The following is a 23,393-nucleotide window of genomic DNA, read 5'->3' as shown; positions in this document are numbered from 1 at the left end:
ATTAATCAAATCTTAAAGTTGAACGCACGTTACTCTTAACCTAACCTTTTAAGGTTAGAATATCTTTTCCAATAATGGAAATTTTTTCTCAAACAAATTTAACCAATTTTCTATCAACCATTTAAACACACAATTGTACCTGTCAAAAGTGAGAGATAAAAATTGAAAATGTTTGCACATCCAAAATTGTATTTTGAAATATGTATGTAGTTTTACGATTGTTGTTTGCAACATCATCCAATTATTAATTTTAAAAAAGTGTGTAAATATAGAAAACAACCACAAAAGTTTCCAGGATTTTAAAAGCATAGAAAATGGAAAGAAATAAGAAGTCTGGAAAAATTACGAAGTAACCACAAATAAACATGAATAAAGTTTACAATCAATCCAGGAGATAAAGACGTGGCGTTGTTTGTGGGACACAGGCTGTGCGAATAGTTTATATTTAAAGGCACAGTTTCGTAATGTCGTTTGCGACTCCATTGAGATGGCTGTCAATCAATATAAAGCCAAATGGTCAAACCTACGCACAACCTTCAATGTTAACCTAACAGATTGACAGAAAAAAAATCCCGCTAGGAAATGAGCGACAATATCTAGATCTACTGGAAAATCTTTAAGCCGATCTGTTTTGATATTTTTGAAATATTAAAATGTTTTTGCACAACCTGTTGTTTTTATTTGTCATTTGTCAAATGTTCTTCTACTGAGGCAAACAATTTTCGAAAGGAAGACGAAAATTCTCGGCATTTGTCAGCCGATTTTCAATCAAAAAAATCAATCAAATCAAAAATGTTGGAAGATTTTCAAATTTAGTTTACTTAACTTTAGAGTACATAAAACAAAAATTGGGTTATTTAATTTTGTGAGGGTTTACCAGACATTTAGTCGATATTTTGAAGATATGTTTTCAGTGGGACACTCATTCAACGGTCTTTCTTGTGGTGAATGTCTGTCATCTCTAATTGGTACCTGAAAGAAAAAGAAGAAAATTTACTTCCCTGATATCGACAGAATTGTTTTTTCTGTATTTTCTTCTTTTTAGCCTTATATAGCTTAAACGTATGATAAGTTCACTGCTTGAAAACATTTAAAATTTAAATACGTAAGTCAGAATTACACGTGTTCTTGTTTCCGCATATTGTTATTCCTTAATTTAGTAAAAGAAACCCTAAACGTGACCCAAAGTTCATAACAATTCCTTTGCACGATAAGGTTTAACCACAATAGATTTTTTTTTCAGGAGTCTTTAAACTGAATAAATTTCTCTGATTGTTGAAAAATCAGGAGACCAGAACCGACTTGACGTTTGAAAGGTATTGGGTTGGCAAATGTGCATTCAATTATTTTTTGACATCCCACTTTGAATATCAAATGTAACCTCGATCTTAGTCATGTTTGCTATCCTGGGATGAAATTTGACAGCTAAACATTACAGTATATACACAGTAGCAAAATAGTGCAAAAATCTAACTTTTTATTTCAATGTATGTATATGTATACAAAACGTACATACATACATCGAAATTAGTCATTCTTCAATGAAATCTAATAGTTAATGACGTTTTTAAATGGTAATCTAATCCGAAAATAAAACGTTTTTATTTAAACAGATCTAATTGTTCCTACAGCTTATACACAAACGTTAGTCTATAAGTATAATTTGGTTTAATTTTATGAAGAGTTTGAAGAAACATTTACACAAAAAATGTTTGCAGTTTTGTCTCGGTATCGAACTTGGTCTTTTATAACTGATTCTTGGCTCAGTTTTGTATTGAAAGCCTTTAAAGTAGTTTCGTCGAGACAGTTAAATTTATGTCTGAAATACGGGACTTAATTAAATACGAGATTCAATTAGAAACTATCATATTTTTGCGGCTTACGTTACCTTTAAGTGAGAACTAATTTAAACACGCGGATATACTTATACTTACATACAGACATGGACATTAAAATAGAAACACCAAACAGAGTTTTTAAAATTCAATTTATTATTGGCTTAAAAAGATTTTTAACTTCCCATAGGAAGTTATTGTAATGGGTCCAATTTGTCGAATTGAAAATTTTAACATTTCTCGACGTTTCAAGGACCCTAGAATCGAAATAAAAGATTTTTAAAAAGGTGTCTATTCGTGCGCGTGTCCGTACATTCGCGATGTTTTATTTGTCGTCCATAGCTCAAGAACTAGAAGAGATATTGACTTCAAATAAATTTTGTTACACAAATAATAAGGCAGAAAAATGCAGAAAGGGCTCTCAAGAAAATTGCGTTTGTGTTTTTTTTTACCCTAGCAGTTTAAAAAAAAGGTGAAAGTTTTGGTTAACATTTAATATCTCATGAACCAAACCCCCTAGAGACTTGAATTAAATTGTAAATTATAACATTGTAACGTGATACCAAACCAGTATATTTTTGAAAAAATCCAATTAACGGTTTTTGTTATAAATTAAAAAACTTAACAAAAAATTTGTCACATCGAAAATCTTACGAATGCAATATGAATTATCTCAAAAACAATTTAAACGAAAAATAATGTTTTAAAAATCTGGTAAAATTTTAAGAAAATTGATTTGACAGGTTTTTTTTACAGAACATTAAACCAAACCAAAAAAATTAAAAAAAATTGGTAAAAATTGATTTTCGACTTAAAAATCTTTTCAAAACTTTGAGATATTGAACTACTTTTTGCTTTTAAAAAATATTGTTTCTTCTTAAAATCAATTAAACAAATCTAGGTTTTCATGCAAAGCTATTCTGGATTTAAAAATTATTTTAATCTGGTAGCCTGGCCCTTAAACTTTATTTACAGTGTGACATCTGTTGGGCATTCAGTCGAGTAATCGGCGGCATCTGTCAATTGAAATATTGTACCACTCCTGTTGAACCATCCTTCAAAGTGTGGTTTACTCTTTTTGTTAAATGTTTCCCAACCGCACATTTTAAATCTCCCCCAAAATTTTCTATGGGATTTAATAAAGAGGTCCTCTCCAATACTCTGATTTTTTGGTCCTTAAAATACTTTTTAGCAGATTTGGATATGTGCTAAGGGTCGTTATGATACTGCGACCGTTTGGGATTCAGTTCTTTTAGGTTAGTCTGCCATCACTTCCGAACAAATTCATCTTTGTTTCGTCCATCCAAAAAACATTCATCCTTTTTTGTGCTACTTCTGGCCCACTTCAATCAAAATTATCGTGGGCGAATTTAAACCGCGCTATTTTATTTCGTTTTCCTTAGAAAGGACACCATTATTGCGATCCTTCTGAGGAAGTTAGCTTCAACAAATCTTTTACGAACAGATCTACGAACATTTCTGAAAGTTATTGGAAGCTGTAGTTTATTTTGTATTCCAGTTGAAGACTTGTAACGATCTTTTTTTGAGGCGCAAATTATCTTTCAGTTTTCTTTTGGGTTCTTTTTTGCTTGGGTATCCCCCCTGTTTTTTGGCTCTTAGCGATTAAATTGCTTTTGCAATCAACTTGAGGGATCTGCTTATTATTTTAGCAATTTCGCTCAAAGATATTCTCTCACTTTGTAGAACTAAAATGATAGCTTTCTCTTCTAGGGAACAATGCTTACCGCGACCCATATTTTCCTTAGAATAAATTATAATATCATAAAAATAGTTTGAATTTACTTCCTAAAAAGAACTATATTGAAAACTAATATGTTTGATACTAGTTAAATATAAAGGTCTGTGTTCCAATGTGTTTCTATTTTAATGTCCACCAATAACACAGAACGGTTCATTTCCAAGCAATCTACAAGCAAAAAAAAACCTACACTGATAACTTCTGGTCCCGTCTGTCGATCTGTCTTGCTTAAATGATTGTTAGTTTTTATGTTGGCTTAAAAAAATTGTCAGTTGAATTATTCTTCTTCTTAAATTTTCACAAATTGCATGACTTAAATTAATTTGAGAGATATCAAGAACCGAACATCAATTTTTACCAAATTTGCGTACTATTATTTGTAAATTTTTTTTTATGAAAAAACGGATGTTGGATTTTTATAAAAAAAACTACTAAATATCGAAAACAATATTTTTTGTACAATAAAAAAGTTTGAAGACAATATTGTTAATTTTTAAAAAGCTATTTGTGTCGAAAATAAATTTTTACCAAGTTTAAGTATTGTTTTTTAAAAGCAAAAAGTAGTTTAAAGTCAATATCTCAAAGTTTTGAAAAGATTTTTAAGTCGAAAATCAATTTTTACCAAATTTTTGTATTTTTTTGTTTTGGTTTTAATTTTTTTGTAAAAAAAACTGTCAAATCTATTTTGCTTAAAATTTTACCAGATTTTAAAAACATTATTTTTCGCTGCACTAAATTGTTTTGGAGATAAAATCATATTGTAATCGTAAAATTTTCGATATGACAAATTTGTTTTTGTCAGTTTTTTTGGTATCACGTTACAATATATTATAAAAAAATTTAATTCAAGTGTCAAGCGTTTTTGGGTCATGAGATATTTAGGGCTTTATTATCTGTTAAACAAAATTTATTTGAAATCGTACAACGTACGTACACACGCACGCACATACAATTTTCTTAGAATCTTTGATTTCGACTCTAGGGACCTTTAAACGTCGAGAAATGTCAAAATTTTCAATCTGATAAATCGGACCCATTACAATAACTTCTTATGGAAGCTAGAACCCATGTTATTTTGCATAAGAAATCTAACTTTTTTTTGAAAAATTTGTCTCTGATGTGTCTATTTCAATGTCTATGCCTGTATGTATATTTGATAGATTTATGACTGGAAGAAATGAACATTTAAGAGTGAAAAAATGTTTATCAATATTTGTCATTAATTTCAAAAGTTTAAAAACCGTTTTATTTTGACATTTTTAACAGTTTATTGTGCTTCAGGGATTCCATACATGAATTTGTTTTTGGGAAATGTATTGAAAATTTTGCATTTCTTTATTTTCCATAAGAAGTCATTGTAGACTACATCCACATGATTTGTCGAATTGAAAATTTTGACATTTCTCGACTTCTTAAGGTTTGTAGAATCTAAATCAAAGATTTTGAGAGAGATACGATTTAAAAGCTATTCCATATGAAAACCCAAATCTCGAAGACCCTTAACAAGGAAAAATCAAAACTCTTTTCATGCACCCTTAATATGTAAAGTTGCCCTCTTTAACCCATCATAAACATTATTCTATTAAATATTAAATGTCATTTATAATTTCTTTATAGTGCATGCAAATTAACCACGACAACACTTTTTTGTCGGTCCACCATCATGTTTTTTTTTTCAAAATTTTACCATTCTTTCTTTTTTGTAAAACGGCGATAAAGTGTAAAGTAAATGCAAATTAAAAAGGAAAATATCAAAAAAAAGAAATTGATAACAAACGATACCGAGTGAAATGTAAAGTATGAATGAGCGCCGGCAACTTTTTGTTTCCATCCCGATTCCATGTCAGAAAAAACAGTTATTTTTATTTTCCTTTTACTTTGTGGTCTATTTTCTCTTTGATTAAACTTTCCGCCCACCACTTGTTCTTTTGTCATCTCGTCAAATTCGTCCGCCGTCGTCATCGTCGTATATTTTAATTCCAATTCGTTTATTTTTTTACTCAATAGGTACGACATTTTTGTCACTCATTTATTTTATTCTTTTTGCGAAACGCACAAACATACAAACATAATAGCACTCAAAAGTTAGTGTCAAAACGCAAGCAATAAGCCAAACAAAATAACGTGTGCATAACATCGGGTTCGTGGTACGTCCGTCGCGTCGCGTCGTCGCTTCTGTCTCGTTGTCGTGTCGTTCGTTGTACATATGTAAATAATATAAAAGTTAAGAGAAGTTCGTTAGTCATTGCGGGGGATGACAGAATATTTACAATTTTTGGTGAGTTTTGAAAAATAATTAAATTCCAAAAAAGTAAATAGAATTTTCAAAATCAAAAAACAAAAAAACCTAAGGTCTTGTAAATAAATTAATTTGTGGTCGATGTAACAAACACACGAAAATGTGTGTAAAGTGTAATAATAAGAGTTCGAACAAGTTTCGAAGCTTTCCTTAGGTACAAATACGAAAAAAAGGGAATGTCACAAAAATGAAATAGGAACAAGAAAAATAATATGGCAAATGTCAAGTTAGTCGAGTGTGCTTGTGTCAGAAATTCAATTCATTTATTTCGTGTATATCGCTGTCAAAGTTCTTTTTTTTTCGGTTTTTCTTTTCTTTTTTGGTTGAAGAATATGGGAGTAAAGAGTAACTGAAATTGATTGTGCGTGGGATGATGTTTTTCTTTAGGTTGTAGGAAATAAAGGACATAGTTACAGGTGGTGGATGTGTTTCTTTACTTTGACGTATTGTATGTAACGGTTTCAGTGTTTCTTGGTTTGTTTTTTTTTTTTTTTTTAAATCAAAAAAGTTCGAAAATTACATTTTAAACGACTTAAGTTTCTTATGAGTTTTCCAATATTCATACGTAATGTCAACATAATTTAATTACTCTAAGCGGTACGAGCCCATATTTACTAAAGGTTCATAATATTCAATATGCTTCTTCAAGGTCTAACATTTGTTAAGTAAATGCCGAGGGTTGATACTTTGCATTGTTATTATTTCTTTACAATAGTTCTCAGGTAGTGTATTAAAATAGGTACACTTGAAGTTTGTAAATTAGGGTATTCCAATAAGAAGTTTCATTTTAATATCAAATAAATGAGGCTGAGACACGATTTGTAGCCGCTTAAAATTTTCAAGTGGTGTTTTTGGTAACAAGTTAATTTTATCATAAAGAGAAATTAAAAGATATGATATGCAATCAAACATTTACATTTATGCTGTTTTCTGTGGAGAAATCAATATACTTACTTACTTACTTACTTAAGGTGGCGCTACAGTCCGAGGCGGACCTGGGCCTCAACCAACATGCGTCTGCAGCCAGCTCGGTCCCTAGCTAGCAGTCTCCAGTTTCGCACGCCACTTGGGTGCGCGGTCTTTTTCTACTGCGCCGTTCCTCGGGATTGGATTCGAAGACCTTTCGGGCTGGAGCGTTGATGTCCATCCGCTCTACGTGACCTAGCCATCTAAGCCGTTGGACTTTAATTCTGCGAAATAGGTCAGTGTCGCTGTACAGCCCGTATAGTTCGTCGTTATATCTTCTCCTCCATTCTCCATCTATGCGTACGGGACCAAAAAATCATCCGAAGAATTTTTCTCTCGAAGCATCCTACTCTCATCTTTCTTTGAAAGAGTCCAAGCCTCAGCGCCATAAATGAGAACCGGGATGAAGAGTGTCTTATAGATGATGATTTAAGATGCTCGAGAGAGGACTTACTTCCCAATTGCCTTCTAAGTCTACAGAATCAGCGATTTGCAAGAGTTATTCTTCGTTTGGTTTTCAGCACTGGTGTCGTTGTCTGTATTAATAGCGTTGCCTAGGTAGACAAAGTCCTTAACTACCTCAAAGTTATAGCTGTCCATGGTGACGTTTTGTCCAAGACGTCTTCGTTCAGTGTCCTTTAAATCCATATTCTTCGCTTCCGTCGCAATGCTGAAAAACGCTCCACTGACATCACGCTTTGATCTTCCAATTATGTCAATATCATCTGCGTATCCGAGTAATTGGATGAACCTTTGGATGATTGTGCCTCTAGTGTTGACGGTTGAATTTTTCACAATTCTTTCCAAAATGATGTCGAAGAAATCGCATGACAGTGCATCGCCTTGTCTAAAACCTTTTTTGACATCAAATGATCAAAGGAGCAGTGTGCATTCTCCATCGTCATTTTGCACAAACGGATAATCAATATATATTTATAAGAAAACACTATCTTCAAATGAATATTAACCCACCAATGGTCACGTCAATATGACTTATGTAAAGGATGATTTATTTTTTAAAGCTATGGGAAAGTTTTTCAATAAAAAACAAAAAAATGAAATCTTTATTTGAATCGATAGTACCGTCCATGTATGTACTTTAATCTTTGAAAATTATTTCATGGAAATGTTGTCCTTAACTGTGCCTCAAATGGTCCACCTGCTTAGTGCAATTTTGCCATACTCTTTCCAACATTTCGGCCGGTATCTCACAAATAAATTCTTCAATGTTGTCTTCCAATGCGTCAATTAAGAGAGCTTGTCTGTTTAGACATGAGCTTTAACATAGCCCCATATAAAATTGTCTAAACGCACTAAATCGCACGAAATAGGCGGCCAATTGACCGGTCCCGAACATCTCAATAAGTCCATTGTTGCTCGTGTTGTGTGGCATGTGGCACCGTCTTGTCTAAACCACACAAGTTAAAGAACATCTCTCGGTAGCACTCACCATTAACACTTACGTTAAAATTGGTATCATCTTTGAAGAAGTACGGTCCAATGATGCCACCAGGCCATAAACCACCTGTGAACTGAAAATGTGACTTTTTCTGGATGCATTGGTATCTCTGGCAATACTTCTGGATGATATTCAATCCAAAACCGACAATTTTGCTTATTTACATATCCATTGAGACAAAAATGAGCTTTGTCGCCGAACACAATTTTTTGATAAGGAAGTGGATCTTCAGCCAACTTTCCAAGAGCCTATTCACTAAACATTTTACGTTGCAGTACCTAAATCCTTCTCCAAAATTGTCCACGTTGCGTTGTTGAGTAACAGAGGTTCAATTGCTCCGAACGGGGCGCGGCGGCAACGAATCGATAATTGATGGTCATCATTAACATTGGCAATACAGCTGCGACATTTTCTTCAGTTTTCAGTCCAACAATGTTAATTTGGTGCAAAATTTAGTCACAATAGCCCAAATAGCGGCTTCAGTGGGTCGATTTAACTGACTATAAAATGGGAGAAGCGCGCGATGAACTTTCTTACATCTTAACAGATAATAAAATTTAATAATTTCTTTAGTTTGGTCTGTACCCGAAACGTGCGTCAACTGTTTGAATCAGTGTTGCCAAAAAGATAATAGCTAAGAAATCATCCTTTACATTGTTTGTAACCCCGGTCTCACATACCTTATTTTTCAACGGAAGATTTTTGTATTTGTTTAATAAAGAACTCATCTTTTCATTTTATATTAATGTTCTTTGCAAAATTGCAAAAGATATTTTATCAACATTACACTGTTTATTCCACACTCAATATTTGAAAATAATTTTTGACGTAAATCATTAAAAATTTCAAATATTATAGAAATTTAATTATAAATTGAAAACAAAACAAAAAGTCATAGCATACAATAATTTCTGAAAATTCGACGTGAATAGTCTTTTTTGGATCCCAAGATAGTTGAGTAGAAAATTACCAGTTTTGATGTTGTTTTTTGCAAGGTTTTAGTTTTTGTGAAAAAAATTGATAAATTAAATTTTTCCAATTTTTGATAGAATTAACAATAACAATGTTTTTTGCTGATTCGAATAATTTTAAGTTATTTCATTTTTTTTTCCAATTCGAGTTTTTACAAAATTTTATTAGTATTTTTGAAAGGTCCTATTTTTTTTATTAAAAAACACTGTCCACTAGATTTGTCTAACAATTTTATCGGATACTGAAAACGTTGTTTTTCGTTATATTCAATTATTTTGAAAGTAATATAATTTCTTGTTCAAAAAATATTCCTGGTGACAAATATTCTGTTCAGTTTTTTTTTAATTTGTTAATAACTTCTAAGTGATTTTTTTTTCAAAACTAAAATATCTTAGCACAATATCAGTCTATATAATATAAAATTTATTTGAAGTTTGCTCTTAATAACCATTTTAATTATCAATTAATATTTTAAAAATAAATACATAAATTATTTAAAAGTTATTGAGGATTGTATAAATTGCTTTTCTAAAAAATCACGCAATCTATTTTGTTTGAAAATCCGTTCTGCATAATATTGATGTTATTATCTGTAAACTAAAATTAGTTTGAAGGCAATATTTTTGACGGTTCTTAAGATATGGAAAGGTGTTACTAACGATATTGCTTGAAAAATGTCACTAAGATCAATTAACTTACATTCTAGTTCGACAAATCGGACCGATTACAATAATTTTCTAAGCTAAGTTAATGAACATGTATTTTTAGAGATAAATAAATAGATGTTGATGACATTTTACAAAAGGAAGGCACGCCATTAACAATGAAAAACTGTATTAGTCAAATGGCAACAATTGCATTTTGCGAGAATAATTCACACATTTGCTGTAACATGCCCTTGATACTCGTAGCTTCTCAAATTTAACGTTTTAAAAGTGTTAAATGAGAAGATCGATGGCCAATTGGGAATTTTTAAGGAAATGTTTACCATTTTTGTGCTGAATTCTAAAGTGTATCGTTCCATTTTTAGTAAGAACGTTGTTAAATTTGTTAAATATCAAAATATGACATTTTCAAAAGTAACTGCTGTATTTAAATTCAAATATCTTATTGGAATACCCTATATCTACACGATTTGTAATATTTATATTAAAAGTATGATTTATGAAAAAAACTCATTCCATAATTCCCAATTATTTTTTTTAAATTTAAAATAACCTACAATTAATTTTTCTAAATTGCATGTCATTTCTAATTATATTTTGTTGTGAAGAATTCTCTGGAAACTCAATTTTTTCAAATTTTTCAAAACTGTAATTTAAATTCTGAAAGATTCAAAATTCTTATCTGTTTTTTAAGTTTTACGAAATTCTGCAAACATTAGAAAGAAAATATTAAACAAATAATGTGTATGTATTCCTTTCAAAATCATAACTATTAATGGACAATCTTAAAACAGTTTTAAAATGCTTAATTTTTCGTAACACAATTAAGAAGTTCAGAGTTTTTAAAAGCAGAAGTACAAATATGGAATGACACCCATTCTTGTTTTAAACCTAATGAGAATCCGTTTTAGACCTAATGACATTTTAACTATTTTTAAATGTCCTTAAATAAAAAATAACAACATTTTAAATTAAAATAAAATACAAATAAAATAAAGTTAAATACCTGAAACACATTTTTGAAATAAAAATAAAAAATTAAATACAAAATTTACATACAAAATTATGTAGAAGCCTTAAAAACGTCTGTTCTTTTTAATTTTGTTGAAATAAAAACATTTTTAATTAAAAAAATGAAGTTAAAAATTAATTCAAATTGAAAAGTTTTATTATTGAAATTGAATAATTATATTTACTAAAATAAAAGACATAACACTAATTATAAAAAATGAAAATAAAACAACTAATATTAATAAAAGGAGATTAAAAACAAATTCTTGGTAATCAGACATTTAGTATTCATTAATTGATAACGGAAAATGTATTTTGACTTCAAAATTTTGATCATAAAATATAAAAAAATAAAAAACATATAATACGAATCATTGGCTTAAAACCTTAGTTTTAAAATGGTATTAAATAATTTTTTTTATAAATCAAAAATACTGATAGAAAATATTTCTTTACCTTCATTATATTTGGTAAAAATACTTCTCATAAGGGTTAACTAATTTTTGATTCGAATATTTCAAGACAAGATGAAGTAAAATTTTGATTTCAAAGTTATTTTATTCTACGCAAAAAATGCTACTAAACTTGACCCAAATTTTTCTTTTTAGACTCAATACATCGGAAACAAAAACAAAAATTGAATTTAAACTTATTTTATTATAATATATAAAATGTTTTTGTTAACTTTTAGTAATTTCATTTTAAATTCTCTTTTTTACAAAACATGAAAATCTACGAAAAGAACAAAAAAAAAAACTGATAACAAATGTTTTTCGACTCAAGTGCTAGGAGAACGAGAAAAAATATTAACTTTAATTTTCTTCCTTACAACAAAATATTGTTATTAATACTTTGTTAAACTTTAAGACAAACCAACAGACGTGATGGGAAGCTAAAAATGTGTATCGCATCCTAGCCCCTTTTGTTAAAGCTTTAAAAAAATATACAGGTGGGCATGGTTGGGAAGTTATCAGCTTAGGTAACCTCCCAGCCTCTTTTTCACTTCCCATCGGAAGTTATTGTAATCGGTCCGATTTTTCGAATTGAAAATTTTAACATTATTTGACGTTTCAAGGTCCCTAGAGTCGTGTGTGTGCACTCGTACGTACGTTCGTATGTACGAACGTTCGGGACGTTTTATAAGTCGTCTATCGCTCAAAAACCAGAAGAGATATCGACTTCAAATAAATTTTATTATACAGATTATAATACATAAAGACGCATAAGAGACTTTTAAAAAAAATTCGTAGCTGTTTTTTTTTACCACAGCAATTTAAAAAAAAAGTTGAAAATTTGGTTAAATCTAAATATCTCACAAACCAATGACGCTACAGACTTGAATTAAATGTTTTATTATATATTGTAACGCGATTCCAAGCAAATATATTTTTTGAAAAAAAATCCAAGTCTTTTTTTTTATAAATCAAAAAAACTGAAAACAAAATTTGTCATCTCGAAAATTGTACGCATAAAAAATGATTTTATCTCCAAAATTATTTTGTGCAATGAACAACAAACATCTGGTAAGATTATGAGAAAAATCGAATTGTGTTTTTATAAAAAAATAAAAACCAAAAAAAAAAAACATTTCTCAAAGTTAGCAAAAATTGATTTTCTACTCAAATATCTTTTCAAAAATTTGAGATTCTGGCTTTTATCTTATTTTATCGTATAAGAAATATTTTTTCAACATTTTGTTGAATTTTGAGAAAAATCGAATTGACAGTTTTGTTTTTTTTTTGTACTAAAAATAAAAACCTAACAAAAATTAATAAAAGTTGGTAAAAATGTATTTGTGATCCAAATATCTTTTAAAAAATTTGAGGTTATGGCTTCCAACATCATTCGATACAATTTTAAGAAAAATCGAATTTACAACTTTACAAACTTACTTTCGACTTAAATAGCTTTTAAAAATTAAAAATATTGGCTTCAATTTTATTTTGTTTCACAGAAAATATTAAAAATAATTTTTTTCGTACTGATGTACGATTCTCGATATCTTGTGAACAATAGAAGATATTGACTTTAAATTAATTTAATTTATCCAATTTGTATTTGTTTGTATAAGAAAGAAAAAATTCTTAGAAATGCTACTAAAGTTGGTAAAAACTGACCTATTTCATTATATGAAAAATATTATTGGTAATTTTTAACAAAATAAGAAAACCTACAAACTTTTAAGCATGACAAATAGACATACGGGATGGGAAGTTATCAGTCGAATCCCAGCCCCTTTTTTACAATTTATTCCAAAGTCCACACACCAAAAAGTTTTCAGATTGGCGATTAAAGAAGAAAAAAACTTGATATCAAAATCTGATATATGGATTTTTGCAGACAGTTTGGCTGCCATTTAATCTTTGAACTCTTCTCTACAAACCATTTCTAATGAGATAGCACGACAGTTAAGCATTCAACTTTTTGTTTCTTGTAAGCAAGACAAATTTACATTTTGGTCAACTAAAATTATAACAAACATAAATGGTCTTTGATTAAAGTTGCAACATAATGTCTTAAAATCGCGATAAACAAAAATTGTTTACCTTTCATGACCATGCTAATTATTTCAAAAACCTTATGCTTTTTATGTTGAACAAAAATTATTTGTATTTATTATAATATTGTTTGTTCGAATTTTAGGGTTATAATATGCGCATTCAGAATTTATTAAATTATCAAGGGTCAATGATCAAGTTTAAAATTTGATGTTTTCAAGGTTCTGTTGTCAAAATAACTCTGACTGACAAATGATATACGTTTTGTTCAAATCATTGAATCACTTCTTGGTACAATTAAGTTCTAGTTTAACCTTATCACATGCATGTTAGTAGCTTACTAAATAATTGCACCTTACAGAAAGTCGTGTAGTGAAAAACAGAAGCACTGCTATTATCCATCAAGGTGTAGGCAGGTATGAGGAAATCTAAAACACACGCCAAATAAAATATATATAATTCGCGACGCGAGATCCATCGTCAGTCAGTCAAACGAAAGAGAACACCTTCTGTCTTTTTGTATTTATTACTGAGCTATGTCATCGTTGCCGTTGTGACTACTGAAGCATCAGTTCAGTGATGAAGATGATGGTGATCCCCCATCTAGAAAAAAGAGTTGTGGCTTCATCCTAACAGGAAACCGATTCCTTAATCAAAATTGCATCATTCGCATTGTGGACACGCGAGCTCTTTTTGATACCACCCAACGACGCGACGAACGCGACGGTTCCTCAGCTATAAATGTACCAGAATGAGCTATATACCTACAATGTACCAATCCGAAATGAACACTACACTAGAATTACAAACAATCAACTTAAATTAAGGTGAAAACCTGATGAACGCAGAAGCTTGGAAAATCTCTCTCACTCTGTGGCAAAAAGTCTATAAACCTTGCCATGCAGTAACCAAACCAAACCACCCTGGACCTGGATTCCGATTCCGAATAATAGCTCACCGTTCGCTGGCAACGGTCAACGTGCTATTAAAAAATAAATTCAAATTACAAAACTCATTAGATATTAACGGACTTAAGTCACTTGTGCGCGAATGTGATCATCGCCATCAAATTGGCGCACGTATGTATGTTTGATGCTGAGATACAAAAAAAGAAACGAAACTCCAATCTCTCGCTGAATGGTGCCCAGCTACTTGCAGTCCGTCCGTCGTCGTCATCGTCGTAGCGTAGTAGTTTGTCCGTTGGTTTATAATGTTTGTCCATAGCTTGGGTCCGTTCTTTTGGTTAAGGAACAATCGGACACATTACAGTGATCCAATCCAACCTGACCGGTTGTTTTGGTTGTTAGGTACTGTTGATGTTGATGTTGCCGTTGTGCTCTCTGGCAATTAATGGGTTTTCTATTTTGCTATTTCAGCTTGCTCCAGCATTCCCATAACTGGGGATGTGGCGCACATGTGTACCAAAGGATCCAGGCACACGACGCTACGACTCGAAATTACAGTGGTGTTGGAGTGATGAAAAACTTAACAAATTTCTTATTAATAAATGAGTAGAGCTGTCTTAAAGGTCTTGGGTTCAATCCCAACCTATGCCAGCTAAAGTTTTTTCACGGGTCCTGCCTCTTTCGAGGAATTGAAAAACCCTCAAAAAGTAACTTTTTTCATGAAAAGTGCTTTCTATAATTTGCCATTTGGATTGATCATACAAACTGTAGGGCCCTTCCATCCCTAAAATGTCAATAGGTCTAATGTGAAAACAAGTGTTACCAATATTTTGCTTTTTTATTCCTAATTGAAACCATTTAAGGTCCACTGTTTGATACGTACGTCCAAGCAGTTAGATTCGATGACGATGACGATGATGATGCTGATGATGATGATAGTATCTCAGCATCTATCCAGAACAAAACATTTAGTCCATAAACATGTGTGCACCACTTATCTGGTGCCATGGTGGCACAAACAGTGTAACTGCAGCAGGGGCTCTCTATAGGTATACAATCAGCTTTGGCAGCATCAGGCATCAAGCATCAAGCCAAACTGAAAGCAGCCATAGCAAGCAATAGCTGTATCATCATCATTTATACGCGATAGCTATAAGCACAAAAAGCCTCAAGTTTCAATTTGGAGGAGCCAAGCTGAGCTGAGACGAGCCGAGCCGATCTGGAGGCATGCGGTGCATCTGCATCTACATGATGTGCACAGTGCAGTGTTCACTATAATACACATAACAACTGCACATGGCATCTTTGAGGCGCATTCTTCAGATTCAGGGCGCTAACGTTTTATGCCACAACGGATTCACAATTTAACTTGTTTAGATTAGCTGCTTTTATCAATGATTTAAATCTTACTACGGTACCTACCAACTATATACGAGTAGGTATACACGGCAAAGAACTGGACGGACACAATATACGGTCACTTGCGCAGTGCTTCTAAGTTGCAGTTGCAGTTTCTGTGATGTTGCTGTTGCTGTTGCCATCAGTTTTGATGTTCTTATAGCAGGTTGTATAAAGTACGTAACGTACCTAAGCCTGTTAACTGTTTTTGGGAAATTAAAAGATTACTTGTATGTTTGTGTGCTTTAGTGTGTGTTATATTGAACTTGAAAAGTTGTCAAGTCAAATATGACATTAGCATAATATTTGCTTTGCACTATAAGCTGCGAAATCAAGACTGAAAACTGAACATGGACGGACATCCTTACTCATCTAGAATGACGGCGGCGGCGGCTGCTGACGACGATGAGGCCTTACAACCTAGATTGCTATTGACGAAGAATTTTTGTCCCGTAATAGTAATCTAATAACGATGCACGTTAAACCAAATTGTATAAGTAAACTAGTTTGGCTATCCTATCCTCCTTTTGATCAAAGACGATGATGTTTACTTTATAAGGACATAATCAAATCTTGAATAAAGATAAAATTTGATTACCTTCCGACAATTTCTTGAATACTGAATTTTATTTTTAATCTTAACTGTTATTTCTTATAAAGAATTAATATGTTCGTACCTAACCGTTCCTTGGATGTAAGACTTGTCGGCAATGAATTTACAAGACACTAAGTAAATAAAAGGTGTCCCGCCTCATATGTCAAAACTATTAGGATGCAAATTAATCATTAAATTATATTGGACAGAAATTTTATTTTTGAAAACAACATGAGGAAATGCATATCGGTTTTATGGCTCCAATTCAAATAAGCCATTAGTAATTTGTTTGTAAAGCAAACAACAATTAAATATTTGTTTTTAAATGACACACTTTTATGACCAGAACATTAAAATTAGCTGACAACGCGCTGACTGTAAAGTTCAAGTTGGTGGATTTCTAGTTTTCAACACATACATAAATAAAATGTTTCTTTTTCGTATCTAGAAAAATGTGTTCTTCTAAAAATGTTTGGATTTTATTTGAATTAATAAAAATGGTTAAAATTAGAAAGAAAACATTTGACTGATTCACACGAACATGATATTATGGTGTAATCTTTAATTACAAGGCCTTAGGAACTTAATTTGATTTACTGCCGAAAAGTGTTCAAAATTTATGGAATCTTAATATGACAAAAACCAATTCTTAAGACGCTTACATTTATTTGAGAGTTTTCTCACTAGTTAACTTTTAAGTATTATTCCTGGTGCCAATTGTTAGTTTTTTTAAGATTTTACTTTGGTGAGTTTACTGCAGTAAGGTCTTGAGAAATAAATTTGTTATAGTGCTTTGTTAACCATGTCATGATGACGAAAATACCAGGCTAGGTTATTTCTAATATAGATGGAATCCTACTCAAATATTCAGAACATGCTTAATCCTAAGAGTAATGATGGATAAAAAATTGAAATGCGGTCTAAAAGCTTAGATCGCATTCTAGTGATAAGATAGGATCTCCAGTTGAAACTGTGAACAAAATCTTTTAATCATAATGTGGATTTACACTGCCATGACTTATTTATGTTAATCCTACAGAATTACATACAAAAATAAAGCAAGCAAAGACTGCATGACACCCTGTCTGACCTTCAATAGATCTTTTAACTATCTTCCACGAAATGAAAGAATGGCTGAACAATGTTATACAAATGAGTGATTCGACAGCTTCCATATATACTGATGGCTCAAAAACATATTCTGGAGTAGGTGCAGGTTTCTTTTCTGAAACACACATTCTTGCTAAAACCTTCAGACTTCTCGATCAAAGCAGTGACTTTTAAGGTTTTGGCAATGACATATGCTCTAAAATGTTAAAACAAGACAATCCATAGGAATCAAAGGTTTTTAAAACATATTTTTTGCTTTTATAACATGTTCCAAGTTTTAAGACTGATGCAATCCTTTTCAAGATTTCCTTTATTGATCGAAAAGTCGTTTTTTTTGTTTAACTTCCCATTGGAAGTAATTGTAATCGGTCCGATTTGTCGAATTGAAAATTTTTATATTTCTTGGAGTTTCAAGGTCCCTAAAGTCGAAATAAAGGATTTTAGAAAAGATGTCTGTGCGTGCGTGTGTACGACTGTACGTCTGGACATTTGCGACGTTTTTTTCGTCGTCCATAGCTCAAGAACCAGAAGAGTTATAGACTTCAAATAAGTTAGTTAGTTTGACCGATAATAGTGCAGCAAAATGCAGAAAGAACTTTCAAGACAGTTGCTTGGGTTTTTTTTTAACCAGCAGTTAAAAAAAGGTGAACATTTTTTGTTTAAACATAAATATTTTAAGAATCAAAAGCGCTAGAGACTTGAATTAAATTTTGTATAAATTGTAAAGTGATACTAAACAAACATATTTTTGGAAAAAAATCCAAATGAACGATTTTTTTTATAAATCAAAAGAACTGAGAAAAGAAATGTGTCACGACGAAAATTTTACGAATACAAAATGACTTTATCTCCAAAACAATTTTGTGCTACGAAAAATTAAGTTTTTAACAACTATTCACATTTTGAGAAAAATCAAATTAACAGTTTTTTTTATAAAAAATAATAACCTACAAAAACATTACTCAAAGTTGGTAAAATTCAACTTATTCTACATTCGGTAAAATTGAATTGACAGTTTTTTTACAAAAAATTAATAAAAGTTGGTAAAAATTGATTTTAATCCCAAATATCTTTTTAAAGCTTTAAGATATTGGCTTTAAACTACTTTTGTCTTTTAAATAATATTGTAATCAACATTCAGTAAAATTTTGAGAAAATCGAATTGACAATTTTTTTACCAAAATTAAAAACTTAAAAGAAAGTTTAATAAAAGTTGGTAAAAATTGATTTTAGACTCACATATCTTTTTAAAACCTTGAGATTATGGCTTCCAATTAATTTAAACTAATAAAAAATATAGTTTTTAAAATTCTAAAAAAATTTGAGAACAATCAAATTGAGAGTTTTTTCAATTTCAACAGTATGTTTTTTCATTAAAAAATAAAATCTACAAAAAATAGTACGCAAATTTGGTAAAAATTGATGTTCGGTTCTCGATATCTCTCAAATTAATTTCATTCATCCAATTTGTAAAAATGTAAGAAATGCTACTAAAATTGGTTAAAATTTGTTTTCGACTAAAAATCTATTCAACAAAACTACACTTTTAAACCAAACTATTTCTTACGAAAAATATTGTTGGTATTTTTGAAATTTTTGAGAAAAATTGAACTGTCAATTTTTTTAATAAAAGATGAAAACCTACAAACTTTTAAGCAAGACAAATCGACATACGGGATGGGAAGCTATCAGTGTGGATCGCATCCCAGCCTTTTTTTGTCCCAAAAAAACGAATGTTGTCCCAAAACATTATGACAAAAAAAAGCTTTGAGCACTCGGTCTTTAAATTGAAATATTAAAGGTTGTAAAGTATTCCTTAATTGAAATTTGGGTAATATTTTGCATTTAATTTGATACCACCAGAATTTCCAATGTGCCATGAAAATATTCCATTTAAGAAAGTGGGAGGATACCACACCTTCTGTATGTAGTATATCCTCAAAATTTGTTTATAATATGTTTCATATTTCATTCTTTCCTCGAACATTATAATTTGAAATCTTAGCAAGAAAACATTGTGTCTATTTAAAAAGGCAAAACATCTGTTTGGACAATATGTCTATTTAGAAGATTTAAAGCTCATTTGGTCAATTAGTCAAAGCTTTTATATTGCTTAAAAACAAAATCCATAAGTTTCAATGGACATTTTACACTCTAGCACCACCATTCTACCTCAACATTTCATCTTGTTTTCTGAATCGTCATCGTAAAATCATAAAAACATCAAGGTATATTGCCCTTGACGCTAAAGGTTTAGTCAATACTAACATTGCATCCAAAACGTATTTAACCAAATACACAAAACATGTAAAAAGCGAACAATATTAAAAAAAATATTGAAAATGAAAACAAATAACATTTCAACGCCATTAAGTTAGATTAAAGAGATTCCCCAAGATGGAAACATACACACTTAGGCCAGTTTAATGGCTCATTGTGATACCACATGAATCTTGAAGCTTCCTCCTAACCTCAATGGAAACAGTTTGAGACCCTTACAAAACGTGAGAGGCTGATTATACTGATATGATTTAGATCGTTTAGATTGTTAAAGAAGAATTCTCCTAGGTAATTCTTGCGTTTTCGAGCCAGAGCAGGGCATGCGCAGAGAAGATGAAAAAGTCATTTGAGAATACGCCTAGTCTCGTGGCGTGCTTTTCTTATTAGACAGTGTCCGGTTATGACACCTATTATCGAGCTTATATGCGATCTGATAAGAGATAGCAAGCACCTTGAACGTTTTAAATCCAGTGTTGTCCAGATGTTTTTTGTGACCTGAAACGTGGTGATGTTGTTCCACTTGGTGCTGGCCTTAAAAAGTGATCAGCTTATACATAGGCTAGCTGTACACATAAAAATAAAAATTAATATTAATTTCAATCTAAAATTAATGAACCCAAATTATTGGTTCCGAAAAATCAAACTTGGCAAACATTCAAAATAATTTATTGATAAAATCAGAATCCTATACAAAAAAAAATACTATCTTACTTTGTTTTCGTTTTCGAAACTAGATCGAGTTGTACATTGATTTTAGTACCTTACCAAGGAATTTACTGTTAAAGTTTTAAATACAAAAATAATTATGCATAATAAAAACAAATTCTTGTTCGAGTAAGGAGTTTCACATTCTTGATGTCCGACTGAAAATAGAATCTCTTCATTTAACAGGACGTCTGAAATTGGATTTAAGTGTAAAATGAAGGAAATCCTTAGAAGTATTTTAACTGAAATGTTTTAGGAAGAAAGCAGCAAACTTTTTCGACATTTTGTTTTTGCATGTGTTATGGCAATTTTCAAGCCATTTAACTTAAACAATGTTAACCGTTTACATTCCAGCCAGTTTTTTTTTTGTAATCTCAATAAAATAAATGCAATCAAAATATTTAAGTGTTCCAAATTTCAAGTGACCTTATTTGCAATTAACATCATTTATTCAATTTTCAACTTATTTATAAGCCATTTCTTTCAGTGTTTTACTGATTAACCAGTTATCTGATAGTTTGTTGCCGTATTATAATACATTACAGCATTCCAGTTCCACGTACACACAGAAGATCGTAAGTTCTTGGCGTATAAACCCAACAACAACAACGGAAAAAAAAGAACTGATTGTTATCCTAACGCAATTTACGCTTTAATTTAAGCTTGTAAAAACCTGTTAGACACGAGTCACTACCGCAACTATACATCTCGTACTAAACCACACGCAAGGGGTTGCAATTGTAATAGGAGTCTAATAGCAATCTAGTATACCAAGAACATAAAAAGAATAAACTCTATCCTTCTCCGTAAGGCTCCACTATAAGAGCCATCTGCAAACTACTGCACAATAGTAACAACAACAACAACTAGAAGAACATCCACTTATGGCCATTACACCTGTGCGCAGTTATTCGCCGGACAGGCACAGGCGGCCAACAACAACGGACGATCCTATCTGCTAGCGGATTCAGGTTCTTTCAGTGCGGCAAGTTTTTAGCTCAGTCAACTACCATCATCCGATTACGCCAATACCATAAATCTTCGTAGCAAATTTTTAAACCATTTGAAAATAATTGCGACCTTAAAACAATCAACGAACGGCCAACTACAACAATGGCCGTGATAGCAGCAGAAGAACAGGCATCAGCTGAAGTTGCAGCAGCAACTGCAACTGCAACAGCAGTGCTATAGAATCGCTTACCGTTGCAGAAGCAGCATGCAGGCAGCGGCGGCGTCGGCGCTGCGGCAGCGCAGCGTTAGGAAGATAAATTCTTTTCCGCTTTCCACCTGCACAACAACCGGGTCCGGTGATCATGATGATGGCAAAGGAGATGGCAGAGGGGTAGTGAGTTGGGTTAATCTTCCGTCTTCATGTGGCGCGCGCGCGTAATTCACTGGAAAATCTATTATCTTCAGCGGAATTGAGGTAACATGTTGCTGCAACAATGCAAAAGAGGCGGGGAAGCCATCCATTACCAGGAGTGGGTTCTGGTTCCATGAGCAATAAATAAATTTTCTGAGGATCATGGATTGTCACCCGATCGGTGTCGTCGGTGAGTCGGTGGTGCTCGCTATACTCGCTTCCAGTGTATAGGCAAACAAAAAACATTTTAAAATGAGTTATGACCACCGACCGCACCGAGCTGGCTTTGCAACATGTTTGGGAACGGGAGAAGACCACTCCGATGTAGAGTCAAGATATTCGTTAGATAGATTGCTAGGGTAGCTCAAGCTCAAGCCAGCAGGGGATTTTATTCTTCGGTTCCAGTGTGTGTTTGAGTGTTATTTGGTGTGTGGGATGTGAGATGACAAATGACAGGAGCCTCCAAAAGGGAGAACTTTTATGTATGGAACTTCTATGTGCAACTCGAAGTTGAAATGCGCAGGTAGAAACAGTTAAAAACCCTGACCGACTCATTTCAATTTGTGATTTATTGTTTCGCAACCTTTTTGCTCTTTTGGTTTTGTAAATGGGTTTTGGGGATAATTAATTGCCACTTGGAATCCAACCTCGCTCGATGTTTTCAAAAAAAAATAAAACCGGAATCAAGTTCCAATAACATTAAATTCTCTATCGATGACACACTTTTGAATGTTGGCTATAATCCTCACTTAAATGTCTTCTTTAAAGTCTGAAAGAATATTTTTTTTGTTGTTGGTATAGATTTTCTCCTTCGAACACATCGGAGAGATGTAAAAAGGTTTGACAAATTCACTTTGAATATTAAAACTATCTGTCCTTTTGTAACGGGTGAATTCAAGCAGAAACCTATTTTTCTGCACGTGTTCTAGTTCATAGGTATGATTGTATAAACGTCTATACGAAATAAAACAAACAAAAATCTCATAGCTTCTCCTGGCATGGCACATTTTTGACAAATATTACAAAGTCTATATAGTTAATAAGAGTAGAAATGCCAAGATTTACCTATATTTTTTAAAGTGGAGGCAAAGAATAGGTACCTACATGCTTAACATTCCTCTCATAAGATATATTCATATGTGTCTACAAGGATATGACGAGAATAGAAGCTTTTACATAGCTTTGAACCAAATTGACTCTGATAAATTTTCAACCATAGAAGTTTACATTACTTGGGCTTTTGCAATATGTCACTTTGGCTTTGGGTATAAGCCCATAAATGTGGAAGACGTATTCTGCAAAAAAAATTGTAACCTTTTTTACGTTACAATAGGACACATTCTTACTTTACTAAACTTTGACATTTCTTTTATATAAATGCAACAAAAAAATGTTTAAAATATTCTTGAAAATATTAATTTATATTATAATATAGTAATATTTGTATCCGATTTATCACTGCATTTTTCAATAAGTATGAGCTTCAATAGCTAGTTGTTGAGCCATTCTGATAAAGGGTTTTATAATAATGGCAGGCGGATGTTGAAATGGAATAAAACAATCTGAGTGTGAG

The 23,393-nt window shown here is 31.8% G+C and overlaps 1 protein-coding gene across 2 annotated transcripts in view; it reads left to right on the top strand.

Annotated features, from left to right (window-relative positions):
- Positions 1 to 23,393, top strand: part of LOC129940505 (sex determination protein fruitless-like) — a 326,270-nt gene that overhangs the window by 73,369 nt on the left and 229,508 nt on the right. Inside the window, exon 1 of one of the 2 annotated variants that reach the window (XM_056048864.1) lies at positions 5,712 to 5,872. The exons of the other annotated variant lie outside the window; for it this stretch is intronic. The gene's annotated coding sequence lies outside the window, so the exon portion shown is untranslated. Of the gene's footprint in view, positions 1 to 5,711; positions 5,873 to 23,393 lie in introns of those variants that run through there. 2 annotated transcript variants of the gene reach the window in all.

This window comes from Eupeodes corollae, chromosome 1 (genome assembly GCF_945859685.1).
Source record: "Eupeodes corollae chromosome 1, idEupCoro1.1, whole genome shotgun sequence".
Classification (NCBI taxonomy): domain Eukaryota; kingdom Metazoa; phylum Arthropoda; class Insecta; order Diptera; family Syrphidae; genus Eupeodes; species Eupeodes corollae.
The sequence above is the reverse complement of the archived record's forward strand: the minus strand, read 5'-3'. Positions and strand labels throughout refer to the sequence as shown.